The following is a 10,014-nucleotide window of genomic DNA, read 5'->3' on the forward strand; positions in this document are numbered from 1 at the left end:
TTAGGAACAATGATCTGCTTGGGCTTCTTTTTTTGAGGCAGGCACACAAGGCCAGTAATAAGTTCTGGAATGCCATATTTTGGAACAATAGCAAGGCAAGTGTGTAATGTTTTACCACACTTCAATGTGCTGAGCCCATGTAGTTGGGTGTGACTTGGGACTTCACACTTTCTAGAAATCTACCACAAATATTTCCAGGCACTTGCTTTGCTACTGTTGCAAAGCACATTGCTATGTTATACAAAGTCAAAATGTGACCCTCACTTTTGTTTACATTTGCACTCAGGCTAGAACTAAAAAAACCTCTAAGAGTTGACAACATCTGAAATGGCCATCTTATCCCTCTTAGCAGAAACTGCTGTTTTGATTAATATCCTGAATATAGTTGGTTTGCTTGCAGAGCCGCGAGAATCTCGACATGTTTTCTGTTCTGCAGGGTCCAAAGAAAGATAGTGGCAATAAAGTGGTGAAGACAAAACAAAAAAGTCAATTGGAAGCCTAAGTGAGCAATGCCTGACTAAATATATGTTTTTTTCAGTAGATAATATCTATCAAGCATGGCGAAAAAGAAGTGGAAAAATAAAATCCAACAGAATAACAGTGTCTCAGCCCAATTTGCTTCATAGCTTGGTGAAAATACATCCATTGGTATATACAAGATTTAAAGAAGTGCCTCCATTCTTAAAAACATTACATGTGTGAATTTAGATTTTTATTATATTATAGTTATTTGCATATACAAACATTGAAAGCTGTTTTAGTCTGTTGAGCTTGATGATTCATCTTGAAATTAAAAAAGCTTTTGAAGCATATACCTAGTTTCTCTAAGAGATTTACTGTGCCCAAGACAACATAACAACCACAACTAACATTCCCCCTGACATTTTGAATTATGTCTCATTAGGCAACTGATGAATTTGGCTGTATGGTTGACTGACCACATTTTCTTGAGTTGAGAACCAAATTCAATACCTGACAACTTTATTGTTAAAAGTGAAGAAGCTATTATTAGCTTATTATTCCTGAGTAATGGAGCTGCTTTGCCTGGAATACATGCTGTGCATTAAATCTACTGAAACCTCCATTTTCCTGCTGCAGTATACAGCAGTGATGGTTAACCTTTCTGTCCTTGCGTGCCAAAAGTTTACACACATGCATGTGCACGTGCGCACTTGTGCCAGTAACCATATCGCGCAACACGCATCTCTGTGCATGTGTGCATGTCTCCTGAGCGGCAGCTACCTGACGATCAGCTGGTGAGCAGGCGGTGCACAAGCACCTGTGCAGTGGACCTGCTCAGGGGCAATGGCTCACGTGCCGGCAGAGATGGCTCTGCATGCCACTTCTGGCCACACATGCTATAGGTTCGCCATCATGGGTATACAGTATACAATGTACCATGTGGGAGCGCCATCACTTGAGACTTTAAAGAAGAGATTGGATTCCCATCTGTCAGAAATGATGTAGGGTCTCTTGCTTGAGTAGGGGGTTGAACTAGATGACTTACAAGGTCCCTTCCAACTCTGATTATCTGTTATCTGTACTATATACAGATTAATGCCCTCTACTTTTTGGGTTTAATTTTTTTTTTAAGTAACCATAGCACTATTTCTGAAATCTCATATAATGTAAGATTTTTGGCTTGGTGTTAAATTTTGGACTGTGCTCTAAAATTACCTGGGCAACAGAATAGGCCAAAGTTCTTATATTGTTCTGTTGTGGAAAGCAACTTTCAGAGCTGTCTTCACAGCTGACCAGTCTAAATGCAAGCTAGCTGGGATAGGTTTCCAACAGTATCTGACATGGACTTCATCACATATTGAATCAAATCCTCCAACCCTTCTCTGCCACAGAGAGGAAGGTTTTGAGAGACTGCAAGCAAATCTCTGGGAAAATGGAGGCAAGGAATAACTGCTGACCAAGGAAGGAAGAACTGAGTTTTAAGAGGTAAAGGGGAACTAGAGGCAATGCTTATTTCACAACTCTTGTTTATTTCTGTAGAACTAGGTAAGCATTTAGGTAAGACTTTGCTATTAGCATTTTGATTTGATATGAATGTGCTAGCTAAATCTTTATTGTAAATTTGTGTTTATGTCTCTAAATAAAATGATTCATAATTCCCATAGTTGTCATGTATTTTGGATTGTGTTCGAGAATCTAGCTTTATAGGCTTTAAATGATCACTTTTCTTTCAAAAGCAGGAGTTATATAAATCTGCAGCTGCACATGGATAGAAGATAATATTTGTAGCTCAGGATTGAACTCTGGAATCCTTGGGGCTCTCTGAACTTAGTTGTTTTCTTGCAAATGTTTCATGACCAAACACTGCCTGATGTTATTTAGTTTGGTAATGAAATGTCTGCAAGAAAATAACCAAACTCAGCACTTGCAGCTGAACAGTAAAGTGCTCAATCCCACCACATAGTCTTGATGGGAGCAATGGTCTTGTTTCCCATGAAATTTGGCAGCTATGTAAGTTATCTTTTTTGTCAGAACTGTTAATATTTAAAGTTTAAAAGGGCTACTCCATTAGAGTTTATTTTTCTTTTCTTTTAAATAAAGTTTCATTTTGTCTATACCCCATGAGATTGGTTTATCTCCAAGGACAGGAAGGTTAAACCTCTGGTCACTTGGGTGGCAGATGCCCAGGAGTTTATGTTATAGCAATACTTAAAAAATAACCTTTCACCTAGTAATTGTCACATAGTCATACAAGATAAAGAAGCGCTATATTTCTCATATGCCAAGGTTAAGGGGAAGAATAGCAAATGAGGCATTGTTCAGAAAATAGTTTGTGGCAATGAGAACTAATTCAGGATAGGAAGCCAGATCTGGGAGTAAAGAATCAAAGAGCTTTTAGGCTGGGAGCTTCTGTCTATGAGTTCTGTTGAGTTGCTACAGTGTCGCAAAATATGTATTTGGTTTTAGATTAGCTTGTTGTATGGTCCCAGCAGCAGTAATTGAGTTCATACAGCATTAGGTCAACTGAGGACGTAGCAACTGCACTAGCCAAAACATGCTAGACTTGTTAGGTTTATTCGGTTTTTAGTGGCATGTTATATTGTGCAAATTCAGCCTGCTTGATCAGCTTGAAGGCTCAGTGTAGAATGGAATGAGAAATATTGACTGATTTAGTAACCAAGATAAGTGGGTTGTGTTGTATAAAATCTATTATGGTTTAAAATGTTCTGTGAATTAGGCAAGTACTTCCAAACCTGAGGAAGCAAGAATTGTTTCTTCTTTTTATTCCCATAAAACTTTTTGAGGCTTTTTGCCTCAGTCTAAGATTACCTCTTCATTTTCTACTGTATATATCTAAGAACTCTTTTTCATATCAAGAAACTTGATCAGGCATTGATGAAACAGCTACATTTCCCCTCTTGTCATCCCTTCCCATGTCACCTTTATGGTTGAATTATTTTATCTACAGTACGTAGAGTTCTTGCACCAATTATCAATTTTATACCATTTATAAATTTTATAAATTGCTTCAGCATGGATTTTGATCTTTTCTTAATATGAGCAGGTCTACTTTCCCCTAACCCCCCCAGTGCTGTGTCTTGTCTAATCTTGTTAGAACTCCTAATTCAGTCTTAGGTGAGGAGTGAAACCTTATTAGAATTGCTGGCAGGCAGCAATATCTTGACTCTTGCCATATTTTGAAACCCCAAACGATAGAATATAAGAATTAAATGCAAAACTGCCAGAGGATCTGAGTTGTACCAAGTAATGTGTTTAGCTGATATTTGTTCTTCAAGTAGCCTGGTCCAAAACATGTAGAACTTTGAATCAATGAATCAGAATAGAGCTAGAAGGGACCTTGGAGGTCTTCTAGTCCAGCCCCCAACTCAGGAGATCCTATACCATTTCATACAAATGACTGTCCAGTCTCTTCTTAAAAACCTCCAGTGATAAAGCACCCACAACGTCTGAAGGCATCCACAACATCTGAACATTCCATTGGTTAATTGTCCTCACTGTTAGAAAGTTTCTCCTCAATTCCAGGTTTATTCATTATGGCTCAGTGTCAGAATGGTGAACTGGAGTAGAGATAATTCTTGACTTACATGAAATACAGGTAGTCCTTGACTTACAACAGTTCATTTAGTGACCATTCAAGGTTACAACGGCAGTGAAAAAAAGTGACTTTTGACTGTTTCTCACATTTACAACTACTGCAACATCCGTGTGGTCACGTGATCAAAATTCATTTGCTTGGCAACTGGTTCATATGTATCCAGGGGTATGATCACCTTTGGCAACCAGCAAAATCAATGGGGGAAGCCAGCTTCACTTAACAGCCATGTTACTAACTTAACAATTGCAATGATCTGCTTAACAACTATGGCAAGAAACATCGTAAAATGAGGCAAATGTCTCACTGAGCAGTATAAATTTGGGGGTCAATTGTAGTTGTAAGTCAAGGACTATTGTACATTGACAGTCACTAATGTTGCAGAATGCAGCATTTTGATCCCTGGTTCCTACCAATTCATATGGTTGCATTCTGTCACAGATAACTAACTGATCCTTGATTTAGCAATTTACAGATGACCATGACAGCATCAACTGAGATACGTCAGATGCCTTGTAGCTGCACTATAGGAGAGCTATAGAAAAAATGGAAAGGAGGGAGATGGAAGTGAAGGGCTGGGGCGGAGCTGGGAGGGAGGACAGCTAGAGGCTTTCTTCATGTAATCATCTAGTAGAAGAATTCCTCCTTCTCTCTAAAATAGCAGAAAAGATATAGCAATTACACTCCCATCACCAACTCATCTCCTCCTCCTGATGCACCAGCACAGAAAGATATTTATGGGGCTAGAAATAGACTCAGTAGTTCTCATTGGCTCTGATCGGAGACTATTATGTCATCGTTACCCAGTCAGGATAGTTCACCTTCCTATCGGACAGATGTCGAAGGCTAGCTGAGAATTAATTCCTTTGTGCTCCCGGAACTTGCTTTGGGTATTTCTAAATGTGTAGTTCAATATCTTATGCAAAACTAGAAAATTGAAAATTCAATAATCAAATTAAGGATCTTGTATAATTGAACTCTTTTTCTGACACTACTGATGGAAAAAAAAAATTGGAACGTTGAAATTGGGAAAACAAAGAATTATTCTTTAATAAGGTCTCCTTTGTGTACTGATTTTAGTCTTTGTGGTGTTCTATATCCCCTTCCTCCTTCCAGGAGTTTTGTTTTCTGATTTATGGCTAGGCAATCATTAAATATAGTTCCATCTAAGTTCTCCATTTCAATTAGATTGTCTAACTACCCCTCCTTTTAATGCCTTTTTCTCTCTTTCTTTCCTGAAAAGAGGTTGAACCATATTGGTTCCTGCAGTGGCACTGCCTGTGCTCTTTACTGACACCTCGGCTTTGTGATATAAATCGCAACAAAGGAAAACTGAACACGTGTTGTGGGCTTGCGGTTTTAACTGCAAAAGGGCCTAGTCTAAATTCTAACAATGCAGAAATCTTGGGTCCTGTTGTGCACAAACATCCATCCATTTTCAATTACATTTAAAATATTTTTATTGTCTGGTGATACTTGAATTCTCAGATATGTGAAAGGTAACTAAGAAATATTAAATGGATGAAATCCTCATCTAAATCCTCATTGAAAGCTAAAATCTGTGACAGATTGATCAAAGGTCTTTCTCAATCAATCTTCCATTCCCACGCTGTCAGCTGTACCAGTGGGAAATTCCCAAAGAGCAAATGAGAACCAGTGAGGTATAATAGTAAATAGTTGAACTGGGACAGGAGAAACTAAAGATCAATTTTATGCTCAGTTATGAAAACTGGCTGAATTTAGACCAGTCACTAATATACAACCCAATCTACTTTATAGGATTCTTGTGACAAAATGTGAGAGGAGGGAGTGGACCCCTTAAGATCATGGAGGAAAGACAGGATATGCTGTAATGTAAGAAAAATGATTAATGACAATAATAGTGACCTCATGCCTCAATAAGATTGGCCTCATGTCTTCTGCTCTCCAATAATCAGAACTGAGAGAAAATATTCAGCCATTGATATCCCTAGTTTATAAATTTGTGTAATTTTTGGGTTACACAAACCAACAGCTTCTATCATTATTCCTTCTTGGCTGCTGCTAAAGAAAATTGCATGTGATTTATACAATTGGAGAAAATCATGTGGGGATTTTCCATTGGTTCTGTGAAATTGGATAGTTATGAAATCACTAAAATTGGATTATCTTTGGGACAATGTCCCAATGTAGAGGGCAGAGGGAATGAACCTGAAGACAGAAAAAAGAGCTACTGCCAAAACATGGTCAGATAATAGGAGCTTGAGCTCGGGTCAAGAGAGAAACAGACACGCTCCTTGTCAGCTTCCCAAGGTAGTCCAGAAAAAAAAGCAGAAACCACAGATACTAAGACTAGTTTCATTGTGAGGCTACAGTAACAGAATCCTGCAAGTCTGAAAGTATTTCTCCTGCCCTTTACTTTTACTTTCTAGAAAATTAGGGAGAGTCCCTTCTGAGGCACTTTCACATATCCTCCTATTTTTGCATGATCTTGTCTAGTCTCCCAAGGTTATTCCTACATAGCATCACAAAGATAAAGTGAGGGACTGGGAAGCACATTCAGACTTGAAAGTTACTATAAAAAAGGTAAAGTTTTCCCCTGCTCAGTCATGTCTGACCCTATGGGGCAGTGCTTATTTCAGTTTCCTAGCCAAGGGAGCCAGCGTTGTCTGTGGTCATGTGGCTGCCATATACAAAGTAGTACATATTTATCTGCTTGGCATTTGCAAGCTGTCGAACTGCTAGGTTGGCAGGAGCTGGAGCAAGTAATGGGAATCCACCCCCTTCCAACCTTCCAATCAACAAGTCTTAACCGCTAGGCCACCATACTCTATTCTGTTACTATAACTATTAACAATAAAAGTATTTCTAACCTACATGGCATCAGTTTCTAAGTCAGGCCTACCTTGTTTGGCTGACGCCCAGTGGTGTTCACAGGGAGGTGTAAAAGTTGGCCATATGGTGGATGAAGAATCACAATGCCTTTTCAGATACGTGCTGACATTATGTGCATGTCCAAAAAAGCTGTGGTTTTCAATGCAATGTTCCATGACTTGAAATAAATCCCCATTCCTTCTTGTGTACCCTTCATATACAGTTGACATTCCATCTCTCCTTAGGAACAATCCCTTTGTAAAGTTGACTTGGTGTCAAAAGCCACATGGAAATTTTTCCAAGTGGAATTCTCACACTTACAAAGGCTTGTCAAACTGAGCATCTATTTGCATCTACTGTATATTCTCCATGAGCTATTAGGGAGGGCCTATCTTCACCCTTTTTCTCTGACACATAATATCCAGACTAAGTTTTTGGAATGCACCCCTCCCTCCTGGGAATCCACCTCCTCATTCCATTCCATTGCATCTAGCAAAGTGCTGAAGTGCTACACATTTGATTTATTAAAAAAAAAAAACACACAGAAAAATAATTCCTTTCTTAACCAGCAGTTCTTCAGGAATGCTCAGAAATGCTTCTCTTCCTCTGAAGAGCTGCTGGTTTAGAAGTCAATTATTTTTCTATGTTTTTTTAAAAATACATCAAATGTGTGGAAATGAACGTGAACCATGGCCATGGTTCAAAACCAGTCCACATTCACAAAAGGAATCTGGGATTCCTGGAATCCCATTTACCAAAGGATGTGAGCCTTCTTCCGATTTAGTCCTTTGTGGGAATTATTCTTTGTTCTTTGTGTACGTGCTAGGACAACGGAGCCTTCTGGTGGTTGGCTGGAACACGAAGCAAGGAGCAAGGACAAATTGTTGCCATTTCTTAACCAGAACTGTAGCAAACTTAAACTTTGCAGCTTTGTATGCTTATGCGAATGATCAGTGCATTTTGTGTGATGTAATGCGTTTGTGATAGGACGTTAACAAAAATTGCTACGTTAACAAAGATTGCTTCTAATAAAAGAGGGTTTCGGAGTTTGCTCTGAGCTCTCATCCCGAGACAGCCTTGCGTTGTGTCTTCTTTTCATGAGAGACCACCACAGTCCTTACTCTCCTCTTGAATATCTCCAAAAAGTGTTGAACTTTTTGACCCCACCAAAGAGAACACAATATACGATAGGGAGAAATATTGCTTTAGGGGTAAAAGTTCACAAAAAAGAAAACAAAGGAAAGCATATTGTACAGCTAGGACAAATACTAAGGTTTAAAAATACTCATAACTCCCGGTATGATATCTAAAGTGAATAGATGAAATATCTTATTAGGGCCTTTCTTGATCAATAAAAATACAAAAGCAAACATCGCATTATCAATAGAGTCAAAATACGGTATAAAAGAAGTTCATAATAAGCACATATATTTTATAATAAATCTAAAATTGATACCCCTAAAGGAAATCCACCTTGACATCCTTTGGAAGAACAAATGCTGAAGATGAAACTCAAATATTCTGACCACCAAATGAGAAGAGGATTCATTGGAAAATACTTGGATGTTGGGAAAGATCGAAAGCAAAAGGGGAAGGAGGGGCAATGAACATGAATTTGGGCAACTCCAGGAGACATTGGAGGACAGGGGGTCCTGGCATGCTGTGGTCCATGGGGTCATGAAGAATTGGACACAATTTAACAACTGAACAACAACAAAAATGATACACATTGTTGTTTTTCTTTTTATATCCAAATCTTTATAGCAATAGCAATATCACTATTATACCGCTTTACAGTGCTTTACAGCCCTCGCTAAACAGTTTACAGAGTCAACCTATTGCCCCCAACAATCTGGGTCCTCATTTTACTCAAGGACGGAAGGTTGAGTCAATCTTGAGCCTGGTGAGATTCGAACTGCCAAATTGCAGTCAGCCAGCAGTCAGCAGAAGTAGCCTGCAGTACTGTACTCGAACCACTGCGCCACCACAGCTCATATAATATAATGTGCCCATTTATAAATAAAAAAAATAACTAGAAACCTTGATCTCTAATCATGCTGAAATGGTATTAGTTTTTGTGCACATAATGAAAAAAATAACCGGTTAGTTTTATTAGTGTTTCTTAGGTTGTATGTTTATATATGTATGAACTGGATAGTTACACAAACTAATTTCTTGGGCAGAAAATTATATGTTTTTAAAAGGAAAAAATGTCTATGGAGATTCTCAGTCATCCAGGTCATGGTTGTCCCAAAGGTGCTTTTTTCAAGAGCCAAGTGGACTTCTTCAGCTTCTTCTTCAGAAAAAAGCACCTTTGGGACAAAAGGAAAAAAATGGCCCTCATAGAAGATATGGTATTAAGACCTATCTAATGTTTATTTTAGTTTTAATATTGCGGTAGAAGAAAGATAAATATTTGAATAAATTATTAATACAAGAAAAAAATGTAATGGCAGAAGGCTTTCTAGATTAATCACACTAGAGGTCACAGTTAACAGTAATCAATCCAATAATGAGCAGCTACACTGTTAAAAACCACAATTGCTCAGCAGATCTGATAATTTATACTAAAACATGCAAGAATATAATTTATTAATTTATGACAAGGCCAATAAAACAATGCACAAAAAAGCAGGATACAGGGGATTAGTAATAAATCTCTAAAGATATAAAAATACAATAACATAAAAACAATTAAAAAGACAAATAAAAGGTAGATTTGAAAGTTCAAGGTGCCCTTAATCTGCATAAGAATGAAATGCATTGCAACTGAGCAAAGCTTTGCTTTGTTCCTGGGAACTGCAGTAGAGAAGTCAGCAGGTAAAAAGTAAATAACTTTTAATTTCACATCAGTTTGATCTCTTCACACTGAGCACAACACAGAAAGCAGTGAAGTAAAACATGGCTTACTGATTTGTTATTGCAGAGTTGGAAGACATACAGTAACATGGTGCATTGGGCATGTTGTGTTGTATCTCCCATCTGCATTTGGAGTAAAGCAGGGGTGTCAAATTCAATTTCATTGAGGGCTGCATCAGGGTTGTGTTTGACCTCCGGGGGCTGGGGTGGGTGTGGCCAGGGTGGGC

The sequence above is a fragment of the Notechis scutatus genome, chromosome 1, assembly GCF_049901735.1.
Source record: "Notechis scutatus isolate UNSWTSFEM ecotype Mainland chromosome 1, rNotScu1.2, whole genome shotgun sequence".
In the NCBI taxonomy this organism is placed as follows: Eukaryota; Metazoa; Chordata; class Lepidosauria; order Squamata; family Elapidae; genus Notechis; species Notechis scutatus.